The sequence below is a fragment of the Canis lupus genome, chromosome 35, assembly GCF_048164855.1.
Source record: "Canis lupus baileyi chromosome 35, mCanLup2.hap1, whole genome shotgun sequence".
NCBI classification, from domain to species: Eukaryota; Metazoa; Chordata; class Mammalia; order Carnivora; family Canidae; genus Canis; species Canis lupus.
In genome coordinates, this window is record NC_132872.1 from 30045521 (window position 1) to 30065793 (window position 20273).

A 20273-nucleotide genomic window follows, 5' to 3' on the forward strand; every position below is an offset into this window, starting at 1 on the left:
CGGAGCACGGCCTGGAGCACCTCCTGGAGCACCGTCCAGAGCACAGCCTGGAGCACCTCCTGGAACACCCCCTGGAGTACTGCTGCAGCATGGCCTGGAGCACGGCCTGGAGCACTGCTGGAGCATGGCCTGGAGCAACGCCCGGGGCACCCCCTGGAGCACCACCCGGAGCACCGCCCTGAGCATTGCATCCTCCATAAGCATTGGTTCATAGGTAAGTAGCTGACGTTCACGCCTTCCCCGCGGTCTTCCTGCTGTCTCCGGGCGTCACCTCTTATTCGCCAGAACATAGGGCAGTGGGTCCGCGCCCTTCCGGTCACTGAAGGGAAAGTAACGCAGACTGGGCAATACTTGGAGATCGCAGCCCTCCGAGGCAGGGGACAGGTGTAGACGCCAGTAGCCCGACTCTCACCGAGCAGACTCGCCCGACTTCACTCCGTTCATCACAGTAGTGTCACCTACCTGAAATCTCTATTTTATTAAGATTTGGAGGGGAGGGGTTAAATTTGTTTCTTAAGGTTAATTTTTAAAAGATTCTCATAACCTCGTAATCATGTCTCAAGCAAAATTTACTTTGGGTGCGAGTACTTGCAAGTGGCAGTCACATTCCCTCCAACAGCAGAATACACAAGCCCTGGAAAACCTCCGAACCCTGTAGATACCCTAAAACCAATGAAGTCAATATTTTTCCGGGGAGAGGAAACAGTACCTCTGAACCACAACACTATGTATAATCTCATCGTTTTGTTTGTAGGTGTTAACTATAGAAACTTTATTTATAAATTTCTTTTTTTATTTTTAAAGGAAAGTAATGAGTCCTTAAGACATTGTTATAAATATGTTATTCGGGATCCCTGGGTGGCGCAGCGGTTTGGCGCCTGCCTTTGGCCCAGGGCGCGATCCTGGAGACCTGGGATCGAATCCCGCGTCGGGCTCCTGGTGCATGGAGCCTGCTTCTCCCTCTGCCTGTGTCTCTGCCTCTCTCTCTCTCTGTGTGACTATCATAAATAAATAAAAGAAAAAAAAAAGAAATATGTTATTCGTGTAGTCCTTTCAGAATGCAGATAAGAAAATTAAAGCTCACAGTGACCCCTTAGCCCAAATAACTGGTTAGCAATAAAACTGGGGCCAGGATAGTTACGCGATAATTACACATGTTGTTTGCTGACTAAAGAAGTACCTGTTGCCTCCTATAAACTGAAGTCAGTTATTTGTACTTGTTTATCTTGCAAATAAGAAATGCATAAAATGTTTTAGAAAATATGTATGTATATTGTTTAAAATATACTTAGCCGTCACTTCAGTCATCCTTCCAGGCCTCTCAGTTATTGTCATTGGTCTTAATCCTCTGGTTATCTTTAGACAGGCCAACGGACTGTCCAACGCTGTGCGGTGTGCAGAATAAGGCCATAAATGTGTGGGATTTGCCAAAGTGGGTGTAAATGAAACAAATTAAGTTCTACACACTTTTCCCCCAAAAGCTTTCAGAAAACCTACCATGGGAGCATCAGTAGGTGCTTTAAAGTTTTTATATTCAAGATTAAAATTTCTAAATAGTCTAAACTCCCCCTCTGCCGGCGTATGCTTGTCCTCATCGCGTTTTGGGTTCAGAACGGATTGCTTTAGGGGATATATATTTTTAAAGATTTTATTTATTCATTCATGAGAGACAGAGAGGAGGGCAGAGACCCAGGCAGAGGGAGAAGCAGGCTCCGTGCGGGCAGCCCGAGGCGGGACTCGATCCCGGGACCCGGGGTCACGGCCTGGGCCCAAGGCAGACTCATTTTGCCAAGAAAATGGACCATTTCGAGAGCGTTCCCTTCACACCTCGGGCAGGTGACTTTGGAACGGCCTCCTTCTAGAGCAGCCACACTTCGGCTCCGGGAAGCAGAGGAGTGTGCGTTCGGGGATACGGTCCTCAAAACAATAAATGAAGCCCCCCATCAGGTGATGGCAGGGTCGCCGTCCCATCTGGCAGGCGCGGTGCTGCCAGGGTTCCCGCGGCTCCGGCTCAGCACCTGGGGCCCGGCTGAGCGCCCCCCCGCCCCCAGCACCCTCTCCCCCGGGGGGGCTTCGCGCGGTTGGAGCCCGCAGCGCCCCAAACTAGAGCGTTTTCCTCCCCCCCCCCCGCCCCCGTGCTCCTCGTGCCCCCGTTTCCCGCTCCCAGCGGCATCTGGCGGCTGCGGTGCTTCCTCTCACTGTAGTTCGCCCCCTTTTTAAGAATACGAGTTAATAGAATCTCAGGGAGCGTGTAGGTCACCTTTACTGCTTGGCTTCTTTCCTTTAGCTTCCCGATCTAAAATCCACCCACGTTCTAATGTCATGTACATCAGCTGGGTTCTTCTTCTTTTTTGTCCCCGACTATTCATTTTCCAACTGATGCACTTTTAGCCTGTGTGATTTAAGGTCCTGTAAATGTTGGTGGACAAGCCTTCCTGGAAACATAAACTCGTATTTTCTGGGCTAACAATGAGGAGTGTAATCAAAGGGTTGGATGAGCCTAAGTGTAAGCTGATTAGAAGGCATCATCCTAAATTTCAAATTGTGTATCATTTTGAATTTCCTCCAACAATGTATGAGTTTCAGTTGCTCTATATCTTCACCAACATTTGTCAGTTTTTAAAAATTTTAGCGATCCTGGGGCACCTGGGTGGCTCAGTCGGCTAAGTTCCTGACTCTTAATTTCAGCTCAGGTCATGATCTCTGGGCCCTGGGGTCAAGCCCAAGCCCCACATGGGGCTCTGTGATCAGCAGAGAGTCGGCTTGAGGATTTTCTCTCTTTCCCTCTGCCCTTCTTCCCACTCATGTTTCTCTGTCTCTAAATAAATACATAAATCTTAAAAAAATGTAACCATCTTAGTGGGTTTGCAGTAGTATGATGTTTTATTATGCATTTCCATATTGACTAATGATACTAAAGATCTTTTCATGTGCTTATTTGCTCTTTTTATATCCTTATTTGGTAAATTTTCCATTTAAATATTTTATCCATATCTTATTTGAATAATTTATCTTACTGTTGTAAGAGTTCTTTGTATTTTAGGTTCACCTGTCCTTGATTAGACCTATGCTATGCAAATATTTTTTCCCAGTCTGTGGTTTGTCTTTTCATTTTTCTTAACAGTATCTTTGAAAGGGGAGAAAAAAACCTTTACTTTTTGATAGTTCATCAATATTTTAGTTTATGGTAATGTTTTTTCTGTCCTACCTAATGCATCTTTGCTAACCTAAGGTCACATAAATTTTTTTTGAATTTTCTTCTAGAAATTCTATAGTTTTAGGTCTTCGTTTAGGTTAATTATTCATCTACATCTAGTTCATATTTTATATGATATGCGGTAGAGGCTCATTATTTGGATTTGGACATTCAAATGTTCTAGTGCCATTTGGTGACTCCAGTCCCTGTTATCTTAAGATGCCCAAAAGCAGAAATCTCTCTTTTTTAAAAAAGACTTTGTTTATTCATTTGAGAGAGAGAAAGGGAGAGAAAGAGAGAGAGCACACAAGCTGGCGGGGAGAAAGGGAGAAGCAGACTTCTCGCTGAGCAGCGAGCTCCCAGTGGGGCTGGATCCCAGGACCCCGGGATCATGACCTGAGCCAAAGGCCGATGCTCAACCACTGAGCCACCCAGGTGCCCCAAGCAGAAATCTCTTAAGCAAGGCTTTGATAGATCATAGATATAACTTGCATGATGTAGTTTTAATTTAATATAATTCTATTTGTCCAAACAAAAAATGAGTTGATATGTTTCACTTTTATGACTTCTCATTTAGAATAATCACAAGCACAAACCACAAGTAAGATAGTTATTTTAAATCTCTGAATTACTAGTTCAGAAAATATGGTCAACATATTTTCTCGTTGGGTTTTTGTATTGATTTCTCTCCAAATTGTAGAGATAAGCATATTGTGACTTCAAAAGTACTTCTGTAAATAATAACTGCCTTTTCATTGTAGGGCTTTACCTAATAATTTTCCACAAATACTTATTAGAATATAAGGTCCTACTGGTTCAAAAGATATAATTGCCCATTCTTTCAGAATAGAGATACTTATAGTCTTTATCCAAATGGAAGCGGTGCTATTACTAAATTATGTTGGTTGCTCAATTAGGTTATTATAGAAAATAATGATAGGAGGGTCTATGTTTTCCATAACCATGAAATGGACCCATCATTTATTTTCATGGTGTGCATTTGTAGCTTGCCATTGTTGCAAAAGTCTTTTCACTTTGTCCCCATCATAGGCTATTTATATATTAAATTCATACATTAAGCTTTCTGCCTTTCTGTTGCAGGACTCTAACTTGATTTGTCATGGTTTTAAAGTGGGTAAACTCCATGCACATGCCACAGTAATCAGATGGCCTATTCTTGAACACTGTAGGATGACCCGACAAGAAATATCACAGCTGAACACACAAATTTAGTTCTGTTCTTTAAATAACCAAAGAGTGTGACAGACCTGGGGAGTTCACTTAGGTCTTTCTTGTGTGATAGAAATGTAATGTACCCTAAATCTATTTTTAATTCTGCCTTATGCAGCCTCGCAGCAAGATTTCACACATGCAAATAAGTTTGTTAAAAAAAAACAAAACACAAAAGCCTCCTGAAAAAAATCTGTTAGTTTAAGTGGTGTTGAGATGTGAAAGCCAATTTTGCATTTTAATGCCTAATTAACCAAATAATTACTCTAAGCTCATGCCAAATTTTCCTTTGCATTAGGATATGTGTTCTAAATGGTTAAGACATGTACAATTAAATTATCGGGGCTACACCAAAAGAAAAAATGTTGCACAGCGAAGGGAACCATCAAAACAAAAAGGCAACCTACTGAATGGGAAAAGATATTTGCAAATCTGATAAGGGGTTAATATCCAAACTATATAGGGAACTTATACACCTCAACACCAAAACCTAACAATTAGATTAAAAGTGGGCAGAGGACCTGAATAGCCATTTTTCCAAAGAAGACAAACAAATGGCCAATAAATAAATGAAAAGATGCTCAACATCACTGATCATCAGGCAAATGCAAATCAAAACCACAATGAGATACTATCTTATATCTGTCAGAATAATGTACCCTAAATCTATTTTTAATTCTGCCTTATGCAATGTCTGAAATGAACTATAAAAAATAGAGAAATAACAAGTGGTGGCAAGGATGTGGAGAAAAAGGAACCACCTTGCACTGTTGGTGGGAATGCAAATTGGTGCACCATTGTGGAAAATAGTAGGGTGGTTCCTCAAAAAATTGAAAATTGAATTAGCATATGATTGCGTAATTGTACTACTGAATATTTACCCTCCAAAAATGGAAACACTAATCTGAAAAGATATATGCACTCCTATGTTTATTGCTGCATTATTTACAATAACCAAGATATGTAAGCAACCCAAATATCCATCCATAGATGAAGAAGTCATATATATATACAATATATATACAACATATATACAATACAAATACACACACACACAATGGAATATTACTCAGCCATCAAAAACAATGAAATCCCACCATTTGCAACAACATAGATGGATCTAGAAGGTATAATGCTAAGTAAAATAAATCAGAGAAAAATAAATACCATATGATTCACTTATATGTGGAATTTAAGAAACAAAACAAATGAGCACACAAAGGAAAGAAAAGGACAAAAACAAGACCCCAAAACAGACTCTTAACTATAGAAAACAAACTGATAATTGACAGGGGAGAAATAGGAGAAGGGATGTAGATAAAGGGAATTAAGAGTACACTTATCATGAAGAGCACTGAGTAATGTGTTGAATCATTATATTGTACACTTGGAATTAATAAAACACCATGTAATTTGCACTTTGATTAAAAAAATACATCCGATACTTAGAACAGTGCCTAGTACACAGGAAATATTCAATAGATGTCGTTATCATTGCCGTCATCAGTGGAAGGAGGAAGAAACTGAGGAATGTATGTTTTAGCATTGCCCAGTGCAGAGAAGATACGTGGTACCTGGAATAGTTGATTAGTATCAACATTAACTATTAAATGGGAATATTAATCAGTTGCAACTAGGAAAATAAAAGAACAAGAGTACAAAGCTAAAATTATTTAGATGAAGAAAACCGAATCTGATCTTTGCATAATGTATACTTAATAAAATGTCTATGCTTAGTTCTATGTATTTAAAAATTTGTTAATAATCCAGATCTTTTATCAAACTCATTTAAATTAGTTGATATAGTGTCCAGAACTATTTCCTTTCTTTTTTCTCTTCTTATTGTATAAAAACACCTCTTTATTTTGGGGAACCCATTTCCTGCTGCTTCAGTGAATTGTGTCCTTCTGCCTTCTCTGAATTGGGCATCTTATAAGGAATGGCAAATGGCCACCCAGGATATCCAGTTTTCACTGGCAACAGTCATTGATTCAACATTTGGCCTATCAATTCCACTTTCTCTAAAATATATGCAGTTTGAGAGTTCTTCTACTTCAGTAGGTTGCAATGACCACCTGCTATTTCTAGTGAGGTGGGGCTTGGGGGGTATGTCCTTTGGAGATGGTTAGCAGCCGGTGTCTTAAATAATAGGAAGACAAATTATTCTACTCAAACAGTGAAAATGACTGATGACTGTGTTTTTCAAGCACAGATAGTGAGGATTTTAGACACATTGCAGAGCATGTACCTAAGGAACATGTGTTCCTTCATATGTTAGCCTTAAGCTAACATATGAAGGCTAGGCATAGCCTAGGCATAGCCTGTTTTTTTTTTTATTAAAGATTTTATTTATTTATTCATGAGAGACACACACAGAGAGAGAGGCAGAGACACAGGCAGAAGGAGAAGCAGGCTTCCTGCGAGGAGCCTGATGCAGGACTTGATCCCAGGACCCCAGGATCATGCCCTGAGCTAAAGGCAGACTCTCAACCACAGAGCCACCCAGATGCCCCTAGCCTTAACCTTCTGTTATAGTCACTGCTTTTGGGAACCTAATGCCCCTCACAATATCCTTTTCCTGGTCAAGTTAGTTCCAAATTAGAATACTTGTCTTAAGCTAACTACCTTTTCATCTTGTTTTGTTTTCAAGTCCCTACTCCATCTCTGATCAAACAAAAGAACTGGTTCTAAATTTTATCCCGTGGAAACTCTTATATGACATATTGGACCATTTTAGAGAGTGTGTGTGTGCGTTTGTGTGCGTGTGTGTGTGTGTGTAGCTATCTGGAAGATGAACACCTTTGATTACCATTGAGAAATGAAGTAGCAGGATCTAATCTATGTCTTAGGTCAGTAATCTGGAAGCAGCATGAAAGTGGAATAGAAAGTGTACACATTGGAGGGCCAGTGACAAAGGACTACTTAGGAAAGGACAAAAGTGAAAGATATTTTGAAGCACAGAAATGAAATGTTTGAAATGCTTAGTGGGAATGAATCCAGATTTGTGGATGTTATAATGTTGAGTTTTTATTTTCTACATTGATTACCTATGATTATTATAGTAGAAAAATCTAAATGACGACATTGGTTTTACAATTCACATGGTTGGTTTTATGTACTTTTACTAGTTTCTCACATTTTTGACAATTACATAATATAAATAAATCTTGAGGTTGGAAAACATTGGTTTTGCAATGAAGAACTCATAAAACGTGGTTGCTGACTGGAAGTAGGTCAAGAGTGAGAAAGAGAGTAGTATTAAAGTGCTCCTTGAGATTTCCAGTGGAACTTGCCTAGAAGTCATGGAATGGTGTAGAGATTAACAGTCTGAAGAAATAGATCTATAGAGCTTCTAACTTTAATAACCTCTAGTGTATTAGCTTTCTAAATCTTAGTTTCTTGTTTAAACTGGACATTATGAACCAGAACTCTCTACATCCTTTCCTCCTATTCTGTGCTTCTATGTGATTTTGCTAAATATCACAGCTTGGTTTGCTATTTTTCCTGGATTCTGTATCTTTGCTGCATTACTTACATTTCTTGTAGGTTTTTTTTTCCTTATTGGGGTCTAACTGACAGAAAAAATATATATAAAGTGTACAACATAATGATTTGATATACATATACTTTGTGAAATAATTTCCACAGCCAGGTTAATCAGCACATTCATCACCTCGCATTGTTATATTTGTGTGCATGTGGGGAGAATGTGTAAGGTCTACTCTTTTAGCAAATTTCAACCATACGGTTCAGCGTCATTAACTATAGTCATCCCGCTGAACAGTAGAAACCCAGAACTTGCTCATCTTATAACTGAAGATCTTCGCTGTTTGCGGAGCATCTCCCTACTTCTCCCACCCACTGTCTTCTAGTGATCACCATTCTACTGTGAACCACTATGAGATATTACTCCACACCTGTTAGGATGGCATTTATCAAAAAGATAAGAAATAACAAGTGTTGGTGATGATGTGGAGGATAGGGACCCCTGATGTACTGTTGGCAGAAATGCAAACTGGTGCAGCCACAATGGGAAACAGTATGGAGGTTCCTGAAAAAAAAAAAAAAAAAAAAAAACATAAATAGAACTACCAGATGATCCTTCAGTCCCACTTCTGGGAACAAAATCAGTATCTTAAAGAGATCTCTTCACCTCTCTGTTCATTGCAGCATGATTTAAAATAGCCAAGATATAGAAACAACCTAAATGTCTGTCATTAGGAAATAGTAAAAAAAATGTGGTTTATTTATATACATAATTGGATATTATTCCACTATGTGAAAGCGAGAAATCTTGCTACTGATGACAACATGGATGGAACTACAGGACATTATGCTAAGTGAAGTAAGCTCGAGAGAGAAAGATAAATCCTGTATATTAGAATTTCCAAGTGTAATCTTTAGAAAAATTACATTTATAAGAATTTTGGATGGAAAATAACACAAGACCCTGCTTCTTTATACACCTATACATGAATATACCCTTCATGGTGGAGATCTTTGGGGATTCTACGAAGCCTTCGTATATTTTTCAATATTTTACCAGTAATCTTGTGATTGGATCCGCCAGCTTTCCTATCAGACAAGGTGAATACCTGACAGCAAGTAGAATACTAGGTCATTAATAATTTCTTTAAAAATAATATTAATTTCTTCATGGTTTTTGTAAGTTTTACTTTATTACCCCCCCTTATTCTGGCTGAGTTGTAATCACTACATTTTCCCCTTTATATCATTTGTTGCTACACTGGTTAGAGTGATGTATAACTACTACATTTTTTAATTTTGAAAAATTAACAAAAAACATGGAAAATTACAAATGCTAGAATGGTATTATTGACTCTTCAGAAATAATAATTGTTAATATTATGTCATAGTTGTTTTATATTCCTTCTTTCTTTGTTTTCAAAGAAATTGAGCTTTAGATAAACATAAAATCTCTAATATTTCTTATATGAATGCTATTCTTCCTTTTTCTTTCTAGTGATAACCCACTCTAATATATTTACACATCTCTGGAGAAACTCCAAGTTTAAATGTATTCGCACAAACTGCACAGGCAATGAGTGACAGGGCATGTTTCAGAGCATAGGCCTCTAGATTCTTGATATACTGTTCCATCTGCAAGACTAGGGATTTAATTATTGGCTGAATTAAAAATAAAATCATGTCAGTGGATGTCATAACACTATGACTTTTAAAATGAAATAAAACCATATGGCACTTTTGATTTTGGTTCAGATTTATAAAATGGCAAGAGATCTACCCTAACAACCAAATAATCCAGATATCTTACAGAATCTAGTTTTATAAACCCATCAGAGAGCTTTTGTGTATTCAAAGAAACAAAAAGAACTAAACTCCAAAAGTGTTGTGTGCTTAACGGGGGAGAAATCGAGGGTTACTTTTACCTCTGGCAGAATGGCAAAAGGAAGAGCCATCTGCTGTAGAAAAGAATGGAAATATTAGAATGAAGAAAACATTACAGAAATGAAAAATTCTGTGCACCTGGGTGGCTCAGTTGGTTAAGTGTCTGCCTTCGGATCAGGTAGGAAATAGATATGTCTCCCTGTTCAAGGAGGAGTCTGAAAAAAAAAAAAAAAAAAAAAGGAGGAGTCTGTTTATCCGTCTCTCTTTGCTCCTCCTCCCACTCCTGCTCAATCTCTCTCTCTCAAATGAATAAATTAAATCTTAAAAAAAAAAAAAAAAGAAACGAAAAAGTCCTTAAACAGACTTCGCAGGAGCATGGAAACAGTAGAAAAAAGGATAAGTGAGCCTAAAGACAAGTTGATAGAATGTATCCATACTGAAACAAAAGGAAGAGATGGAAATGAAAGAGATTTAAAACAATTCCCAATTTGTTTATTAATGAATTCTTAGGAAGAAAGCAGAGGGAGAACAGAGAAGAAAGAATATTTGAAGAGATGAAGACCAAGAAATTTCCAAAATTGATGAACTCCAATAGACTATAGTACTAGAAAGCTTACTGACCTCTAAACAGGATAACAGGATTTTAGAAAAGACATTGAGAGCCACAGTTCCTTTTCTAATCTCTGCAATCATAATTGACTAAATTAAAAAAACAACAACATAGTAACCCAATGTCAATTGGTTAAAAGGAAAATTGAAGTGAAATCTTTGAATAAAGACAGCAGGAATTTCAAAGGCAACTAGCAATGAATACTTTGCCTGAAGAGACATAAAAGTGACAAATTATTATCTAGAGAGAAAGGAAAATAAATACTATTCAGATTTATAGGATCTTCCAGTTAACTCGTCTGCATTCTAATACGAGTGAAAGTGGAGCTCACCAACAAATTTTGAATGAAGATGGAAGAAGCTATCTCAGGAGGTATGAGTTTTCTGTCACTGGAAGTAACCTAGAGTTGGTTAATGACCAATTGGAATAAAATTCAAGTCACAGATGTATTGTTCAACTAAATGATCATTGTGATCTTATTCTCATGTTAACATTCTTTGATTATAGAAAAAGCAGGTAAAAGAAGCTAATCAACCAAATATGTGATTTAATATACAGTATCCTTTGCTTTTAACTTTTTAAGAAAATTAATAGAAAAATATTTTCTCTTATTTGTTCCCCAAATAATTTAAGATAATGTAACTAAACTGTAAAAACATGAGGCACAATACTTCTAGCTACAGAAATATTTGTTAGACTTTGATTTAAGGAGAGATATAGTTAAGTCTATTTAACTTGTTATGTAAAAAATTATCTTGAAATGATTTTGGTTATAAAGGGACTTATTTGCATTGTTTAAAAGTTTCAGAGAAATAACCTGTCTAGATATGATTTGATCAAGTCTGGCTTAGATGTGTTTTAGTTGTATCTTCAAATTAGTGTCCTTCAGGGTGGCAGGCTGATGGCGCATTCACCAACCACATCATTAGGAGAAGATGGGCGTCTGGTTCCAGTTTTCTTCATTATTACCAACTTTAGTGATGACTGGGCTAATCATCAGCTAATTTCAGTGGCCAAGAATATGTTGCACATTAACTGAGTTTGGTTTAGATTGCCAGACCATCTGCTGTGTGGGTTGCTGTGACAATGGTTGTAGTAGGGAATGTGTCATTAACCCAAAGATGTGGACCTCTCAAGGTTCACCCAATCCCACCCAACTCTCACAGCTGCTTCATGATGAAGAATGTTTAGAGATTGTTTGAGGAGATTACCATAATATCCATTATTGAAGAAATGCTCTAAAAAGTTTGAAAAATATAGAAAAAAATCACATGCCTTTACGACCTCAACTGCAAGGTTATAAAAGATACTAAAGGCTCAGAAATTGAAATTGTCAGTTTCACAAATGGAATTGCCAACCGCCTTATAATTATTTCAGTGCTTAGGTAACTGACAGATTTATTGAGTGTTGGAGAACAGATTACAAAGTCCATTGTGCCTTCAAAATAAATTGTAGTTACCAAAGACTCAGTCCAACATTCACATACCTCAGAAAAAATAGATTCAAATGTCTACTGCCATCTATGGCTACAATGGCTGTCAAATGAGCTACTAAAGGAAGCAAAAAAAACCCAACAACACAACAGCCGTATTTTTTTTTTATCAAGAATAATCCTCGGATAAAACTCTATTAATCCTTAAAGATAGATATCTTCTTTGGGATTTCTGTCACTGCAGACCATGAGTTTAATCTAAAATGAATGATTTTAAGTGACACATGCTTTCAGTACCATTGGTCTTTTCCACATATCTTGAAGAAATAACTACCATCAGTTCTCACTCTATCTTCTTGAGTCTCACACAAATTGCTGCCAAACGACAAAAGAGAAATACAGGAACTCAATCATCTCAGTATTGAATATGTTTTCTATATAAATTGGTTTTGGAGAATGAGTTATTGTGCCCAATTCCAGTAATAGCACGGAAAACTTAACTTTCATTATCAAATGGCTGAAAGCCATAAATTGTGTCCTGTGATGAAAAAGTTATTAGAGGAGATTTCGATCTTTCTTTACAGTATATATATCTGTGTTGGTCTAATGGTTTGAATTTAGAAACATGTAGTTGTATCATTTCAGAATATTTTTGCTCTTTTCTCAATATTTTAAAAGTTATTTAGGGGATCCGTGGGTGGCTCAGCGGTTTGGCACCTGCCTTTGGCCCGGGGCGCGATCTTGGAGTCCCGGGATCGAGTCCCGTGTCCGGCTCCCTGCGTGGAGCCTGCTTCTCCCTCCTCCTGGGTCTCTGCCTCTCTCTCTCTCTCTGTCTCTCATGAATAAATAAATAAAATCTTAAAAAAAAAAAAAAAAAAGAACCTACGAAGCAAACCTTCCTTCCTCAAAGTCATGCTGGTAAGATTCTGAAGCTTAGATTACTCCCCAGAAAAGGAGAATGGAGAGGGCGAGAACTCTGGATTTGATCGGCTATCTGAAAAGAGACTTTTATATTAACAGGAAGTGAACATATTTCTTATCTAGATCGTTGCCTCCTGTTTTCAAGAAATGAGCACTTTGAGGATTATGATGGATTTACTCAAAGAAAAACAAAGTTCTAGTTTTGAATATCTGAGTTGTTTGAACTATTGCTATGGCAAATTTTAAGGCTGCTAAGAAAATTTTTTATATTCATTAAACTGTATTTATTAAATAATTATTTTTCAGTTTTAATAAGTAAACGTGTATTAAAGTTAACAGAGCTTCAGATCACCATGAACTCATCAGAATTTTTGTCAATCTATAATGTATTAATTTTTAAAATTCAAAAATAGTAAAAATAACTTATTTGTTTTATTGAATTCATTAATGACTCTCATTTATTACTCTCGGTTGAACAATATGAAACTGTTGATGTTTAGCTATTTTTGAGCTACAAAAATGGCAAGTTCATGTGGTGGGTCTTAATACCTTCCAGAATATCTAGACCTTTGGGCACTCCAGGTTGGAAACATCTAGAATGGATTGTAAGCAATGGTTGAAAAGATTTACAGAAAGATGTATTTAGCAAGAAACCTGTTTATGATGAACATAACTTGAAAATAATTTTTGAAAATCATTAAATCTGCAAGCTTATATATTTGTGTTTCTCAAAATTTTAATCCAATTTTCCAGCATGTTCTGTCCAACAAAGAATACACAAAAAATTTTTTCTGATATTGATGTTTTGATTGAAGCAGACTATTAAATTATTCTGCAAAGTCTTACTTTTGCAATACTTTTGACTGATCAAACCATTCTGGTGATTTTTCTGACTCTTATCTATGTAAATGTTGAAAGCAATGTCCAAATAAGTCTCAGACTTGGTATATGCGTGTATTCTGAACCGTAAGTATTAGACTCATCAACTGGAAATAAGTGTTCATTATGCAAATATGGTGGAAGTTTAGGCAGCACACTTATGAAAGTGACAATTCAGGTAAAAAGAGGATGTTTTAGGCGAGTGGGCCAGCTCTGTCTTCTTATATCATCCTGGGCAGTTCTGCTTTTTTGTATTTAATTCCAAAATCAAAGGATTACATTTTATATGGGGGGGAAAAAGGTTGCCTTTCTGAGGTGTATAGTAATGTAATTGTTGGGATCATTCATTTCTTATCCTGTGTTCACTCACAAAGCTTCAGTAGAGCAAATGATAGGAAAGGTTATCATCACAAATATAAACTTACACGTATGGACAGCAAGTTAGAAAAAGATTGTTTTCTTTAATGGGGATTTTTGAAGTATATGGGAATTTGGCAGCTGAAAAAATTTTTTTTCTTTCTCTTTTTTCTTGAGCTCCCTTCTGCAAAGACCTCTTTTATCCCCATAGAGGTACAGATCAAAACCTCTTTTGGAGCAGCCACAGCACTGATGTAGGATGACTCTCCTCCGTGTGAGAAAGCTTCAGAAAACCCCGGGACCAGTTGCCTCTTGAATCTGGAAAAGGGAATGACGTTCCATATATTCTTTCCATCTGTGATATGCTAAGGCCAGAAATGTGTATGATCAGTCTTGGAAACATTCCAGGAAAGTCATTGGTGATGCAGTATTCATGATCTGTTGACATCTAAGATGAATTTGAGATTCCACCGTGATTCTAAATGCCAAATTTATTAATATCCATCTACTGGGATAATTTAATATTTAAATCTTTATCATTCTCATCTCTGTTTCTGTGCAGGAGACCGTTCATTCTCTTGCTTAGAAAACATTCCTAAATATTGCATCAAGATTCTGTTAACAATCCAAAGAAACAACTTTTCATGTTCACCCAAAACCACACTACCTCAGCATTGAATTATTTAGAAATAATAAGCAATGGCAACAACATTTTCCCTGAATCTATGGGTTGGTAGAGATGTTGCTGAGATGTGAAAGTTGGGTTTAGGGGCACATGGGTGGCTCAGCAGTTCAAGGGTCTTCCTTCAGCTCAGGTCGTGATCCCAGGGTCCCGGGATCCAGTTCCAGATCGGGCTCCCTGCTTAGCGAGGAGTCCTTTTCTCCCCCTTCCTCTGCCGCTTCCCCTGCTTAAGCTCTCTCATTCTCTCTCTCTCAAATAAATAAATAAAATCTTAAAAAAAAAAAAAGAAGGAAAGTCTGGTTCATTTGAAAAAAAATTCAATTTTTAAAATACTGTATTAGTTTGGTCTTCATGTGAGTTTTCATGGGAAGTATGTTTGTCATGTGAAACAAAATTTTTAAAGTATTCTCATGGCAAAACATCTTCCTTAAATTATCGTGGATTCTATTTATTATGGGTTTTGTCACAGACAAGATTATCAAACGTAAAAAAAAAAAAAAAGAATGTTTTAAATGCTAATGTCAGACATGGTAAACTGGAGAGAAACACAACAGGCCAAAGCAATTTCCTTCCAATTCATGATAAAGGCCAGAGTCTAAGAAGAACCAGCGTTTCTTTTAGACTTATTTCCTACTTTGAGTATATGGAGTTCTCTCTCATTTAATCCTGAGCATACATGCAACGGCCTTGTCTTATTGTTTCCTTGAGAATGAAGGGGAAGGCCTTGTGTGGGACACAGTGACCAAAAAGAGGACAGCAAGTGTCAGCTGTTGTAATTCATGGCAAGAGGTGATGGAGACCATGACTGTAATTCCCCAAGGGAATCGTGAAAAATCCTGGAATTCTGAAATGCCCCTTAGCATAGAAGACAAGGACTTGATACTTAGGAAAATGAACCCAGAAGAATAGGGGACTTAGGAGAAAACACATTAAATGTATTTCTCCCTCATAATTCTACTTTAAATCGATCTTTTTCCTTTTGGAAGATTGAAAATAGAGGTTTATAAATAGTATGATGAGGAGGGTGAAATTTTGTATTTATAAGAGAAGTCTTGAAACGCATTAGTTGTCTATACTGTAATGTGCAATTGAAGTGATAATTACAGTAGATTGTGTTCATTAGGCAGTTTCAGCTGAGGGTGCACGTAGCTTATGGTAACAGGGAACAGCTTCGACCGCAAGGGCTACATAGAAACCATAAACATAGTACATTTGCTCTGCACAGTGTTTTAAAACATTTTTAAAAATTAGTTTCCAATATTTAAAAATGGGGAGATTTCACAGAATAATCAGGAATTTTGGCCTTTTCCTGAAAAATGGCAAACATTAGCAAAGGGTGTTCAAATTCAGAGGGCAACGAGCAGCTGGGACTGATGATCCAGACCCTGACTCTTCTAGGTGGGGTGCAGAAGCTCCAGGCCTCTGTGACCCACTCATCTGTGTGCCCGTTTGCCTCCTGTAGACATTCGGATTATTTAGGAGGGACTTCTCTGTGTTTGGAGATTCTATTTATTTACTCATGAGAGACGCACAGAGAGAAAGAGAGAGAGAGAGAGGCCGAGACCCAGGCCGAGCGAGAAGCAGGCTCCACGCAGGGAGCCCGACGCGGGACTCGATCCCGGGACCCCGGGGTCACGCCCTGGGCCGAAGGCGGCCGTAAACCGCTGCCACCCGGGCTGCTCCAAAATCCTTAAAATATGTATATAATGTGATTCCCGAAAACCAGAGGGAGCACCGATGTCCAGGAATCCGACAAAGGAGTCACAATAGTTAAAACCTGTTGTCAGGGCCTAAAACCCGAGGCGCCTCTTTAACGTGAGACTTTGTTTAAAGACTTGCTATTTTCCAAATCGTAACGCGCGGCCTTTTGTCCAAAACAGTTTCTGTCAGTTGCGGCGGTTCCTGCGGGCGTGAGAATTGCGTCGGGGTCCTTCAAGGTCAGCGCCTGAGAGGGCCGACGCCCGCCCGGGGAGAAAGCCCGATTCTGCAGGAAGGACAGCGCGCAAAACACCTGCGGCTTAGTAAGTGTAAGATTCTCCGTGAAAGCCTCGGTCTGCGTGAGGTCCCGGGGCGGGGGGCTCTGCCCTCTGTCTGGAGCCTCATCCCCGGCAAGGCCGGAGGCAGGTCAAAGGGCCTGTCCCCGCCCCTCCCCCACCGCCCTCCGCGGACAGCCCCAGGGGGTGAAGCACCCCAAGTGTGTGGATGCCACCCCTTCCGTCCCAAATACGCGGATTTTGAGACAAGGATGGCGGGGAGTTTGGTACCCTTGTGAAAGTGCCCTCGAGTTTTGACTTGTTTTCATCACACTGTTTCTAAAATTTATTTATTTATTTTTAAGGATTTTCTTTTTTTTTTTTTTTTTAATTTGACAGAAAGCGAGTGCATGAGCGGTGGGCGCAGAGGGAGGAGGAGGAGCCCGCCTGAGCCGGGAGCCCCGAGCGGGGTTGAGCCCAGGACCCCGGGGTCATGACCTGAGCCCACGGCAGGCGCTTCACCGGCTGAGCCCCCAGGCGCCCCCGTTTCTAAAATTTAAGTGAAAGAAGAGTTTGGGGGCAGCCCCAGGGGCCCAGCGGTTGAGCGCCGCCTTCAGCCCAGGGCGTGACCCCGGGGCCCGGGATCGAGTCCCGCGACCGGCTCCCATGTGGGGCCTGCTCCTCCTCCTGCCTGTGTCCCTGCCTCGCTCTCTCTCTGTCTCATGAATAAATAAATGAAATCGAAAGAAAGAAAGAAAGAAAGAAAGAAAGAAAGAAAGAAAGAAAGAAAGAAAAGAAAGAAAGAGAAAGAAAGAAAGAAAGAAAGAAAGAAAGAAAGAAAAGAAAGAAAGAGAAAGAAAGAAAGAAGAAAGAAAGAAAGAAAGAAGAAAGAAAGAAAAGAAAGAAAAGAAAGAAAGAGAAAGAAAGAAAGAAAGAAAAGAAAGAAAGAAAGAGAAAGAAAGAAAGAAGAAAGAAAGAAAGAAAGAAAGAAAAGAAGGAAAGAGAAAGAAAGAAAGAAAAAGAAAGAAAGAAAGAAGAAAGAAAGAAAGAAAGAAGAAAGAAAGAAAGAAAGAAAGAAAGAAAGAGAAAGAAAGAAAGAAAGAAAGAAAGAAAGAAAGAAAAGAGTTTTGTACGGCAATGAATGAAGACGTTGACTTTACAGTGTCATCGCTCTGGGTGACTGTGAACTTCTCTGGGAGGGACAAGCTGGGTTGCGTGTGAATCGGGACGGCCAACGGCGTGCTCCCCTTGTACGTGGGTGTGTGCATGCGTGTACGAGGCCCGCTGAAATAGGCCACGTGGCCCCGATTCTCTTTCCAAGCCTTTTTCTTTTAATTTTTTTTTTTTTATTTATTCATGAGAGACACAGAGAGAGGCAGAGACCCAGGCAGAGGGAGAAGCAGGCTCCCTGCAGGGAACCCGACGTGGGACTCGATCCCCGGGCCCCAGGGTCGAGGCCTGGGCTGAAGGCGGCGCTCAACCGCTGAGCCACCGGGCTGCCCCTCCAAGCCTGCTTTTAAAGGAGACTGAATCTCTCTAAAGGAGAATTAATCAACCTGATTGCTGTCTTTTTATTTTATTTTATTTTATTTTATTTTATTTTATTTTATTTTATTTTATTTTATTTTATTTTATTTTATTTTTTTAACCTGATTGCTGTCTACACATTAGTACATGTCTCTTCCAAGTTCGGGAGATCCCAGTAGTTCTCTTGCCTTTACAACCACACAAGGCAGCTGTTTTCCCACACTTCTTAACAGTGTTGAGCAAAGGACGGGAGAAAGGCATGTGGCTGGAAAAGTTTTATGACTTGAAAAAAATTAAGGTTGACCTGATTCTAAGACCTGTAACTTCCTTTTACATTCTATTCTCACATAGACTCACATTTCTCTCCTTATAATCCATACATACTTCTTATCTGCGGCCTTGTTGACATTAAGTAAATCAAACAAATATCTAGGATTTAACTAAAACATTATTGTTTTCTTTAGGGCCCCGAAACAGAACTTCATAAAGAATTTATAAATGTTTTGAGTAGAGTTAAAATCAACACATCTGTTTTTTGTTTAGTGACAACTTTTAAGGTGTGGTCGGGGACCAGGATTCATCCATCTTTGGGTTCACTCAACTTTGCCAAACTGGAGCTTACATACCAGTGTGTCTGTGTTTCTATAAAACTGACGTAATGTCAGCATGATTCTGGGAAAAAGTTTTTTGTTATTTTTTTCTTCTTCCCAGATTGTATTTTACTACTGCTGCTCCAACAAAGATCGAGCGAAACTGTAAAGGATATGCCTGCAGTACATTTCTGTTGAAAGGAAGGGCTGGGATAAAATTAACCCCAAATAAACTGAATTTTTAAAATATTTTTTTCTCAAGAGTACAATCCTTCCAAAATTAGAATGGGCTTATCTCGTAGCTGAATGCTGTACAGAAAAGCAATGTAAATAAAGGGACGATCCGTGCTTATTAAACTTACTATTTGCCAATATACTTTCCACCACCTCTGAAACCTGCGCTACCGACGACTACACGTGGGGACCCAAGGAGCGTCTCAGCGAACTGACCAGGTTGCTGCTGTTCATCAGGATAATTCACGGATAACGTGCAAGCAGCCAGGATAAGTCCGCCAACAGCCTTGCCACCTGCTCATGAGCACTTGCAGTTCTGGATCCCTGGAAAAAATATATTTTAAGTGATTATATTTGCATTTTAGACCAGAAAGCATCACACATAGATGTGCACTGCTTATTATTTTGGCCGTCTCAGAATAAGGAATTCCGACAAAGTGGAGCTTATAAACCACGGTGCAGATGGAGTTCCTGGAGCTGCCAAGAAGCCACATTAAAATATTTTTACATAGATCTATATAGTTACTTCATCATAAATAAAAGCAAAAACTATAACCTGTTCTCTTTACATTTAACTCCAAATGGAAAATTTACTAGAGGCCACGAAACGCCTCCCACGGCACCGATCCGTGTCCCCGGGCCACTCGCTGTCCACGCCGTCGTGTATGATTAAGGCAGGAGGGTCTCTGCTCTGAACTTACGCTCACGAGTACTTCGGGGTCGCGAGTCCTAACTGTGGGCATTTCAATACGGTGCTATTGCAGCTCAGGGCCCAGACCTTAGGCAGCAACTATCCTGCCCTTAGGTTTGGCAGCACGTTTCCCGGGTCCCGAGGAGGAGACGGTGAGCGAAACAGTCACTAGCTGAGCCTCTGCTGAGAGGAGCCGCGCTGCAGGGCGTCCCTGGGCCCCGGTGTGGGCCAGCCGGGGTGCCCGGAGGGGGCCAGCCGGGGTGCTCGGAGAGGGCCAGCCGGGGTGCCCGGAGAGGGCCAGCCAGGGTGCCCGGTGTGGGCCAGCTGGGGTGCCCGGAGAGGGCCAGCCGGGGTGCGGTCCCAGGGGCCTCCTCAGCCAGGGCGGTTGCTTCCATTCGCTTCTGGACACGAGGGCTCTGGGTGCGCGTGCCCGCGGGGCTGCGGAGCTGGCATGGGGCTGACCTCCCGCCGTGGAGGGCTCGCAGCTGCTCCCTGGACGCTTCATTTGGAATTTATTTCTGTCTGATTTCATTGGGGAATCTTTCTACTCCACCGAACTCTTTCATTCTGTAGGAATGTT

At 39.7% G+C, this 20273-nt stretch overlaps 1 long non-coding RNA gene across 2 annotated transcripts; it reads right to left on the reverse strand.

Annotated features, from left to right (window-relative positions):
* Positions 1-821: 821 nt before the first annotated feature.
* LOC140624800 (uncharacterized) lies at positions 822-19974 on the reverse strand. Of its 2 annotated transcripts, none has more exons than XR_012024242.1 (3): positions 19704-19974; positions 19219-19326; positions 822-998 (listed from the first exon to the last, which is right to left on the reverse strand). It is a non-coding gene; the product is annotated as an uncharacterized lncRNA (long non-coding RNA). The 2 variants fall into 2 exon arrangements; XR_012024241.1 differs by lacking the exon at positions 822-998 and adding an exon at positions 6804-8477 and having other exon boundaries at positions 19131-19326.
* Positions 19975-20273: the final 299 nt, after the last annotated feature.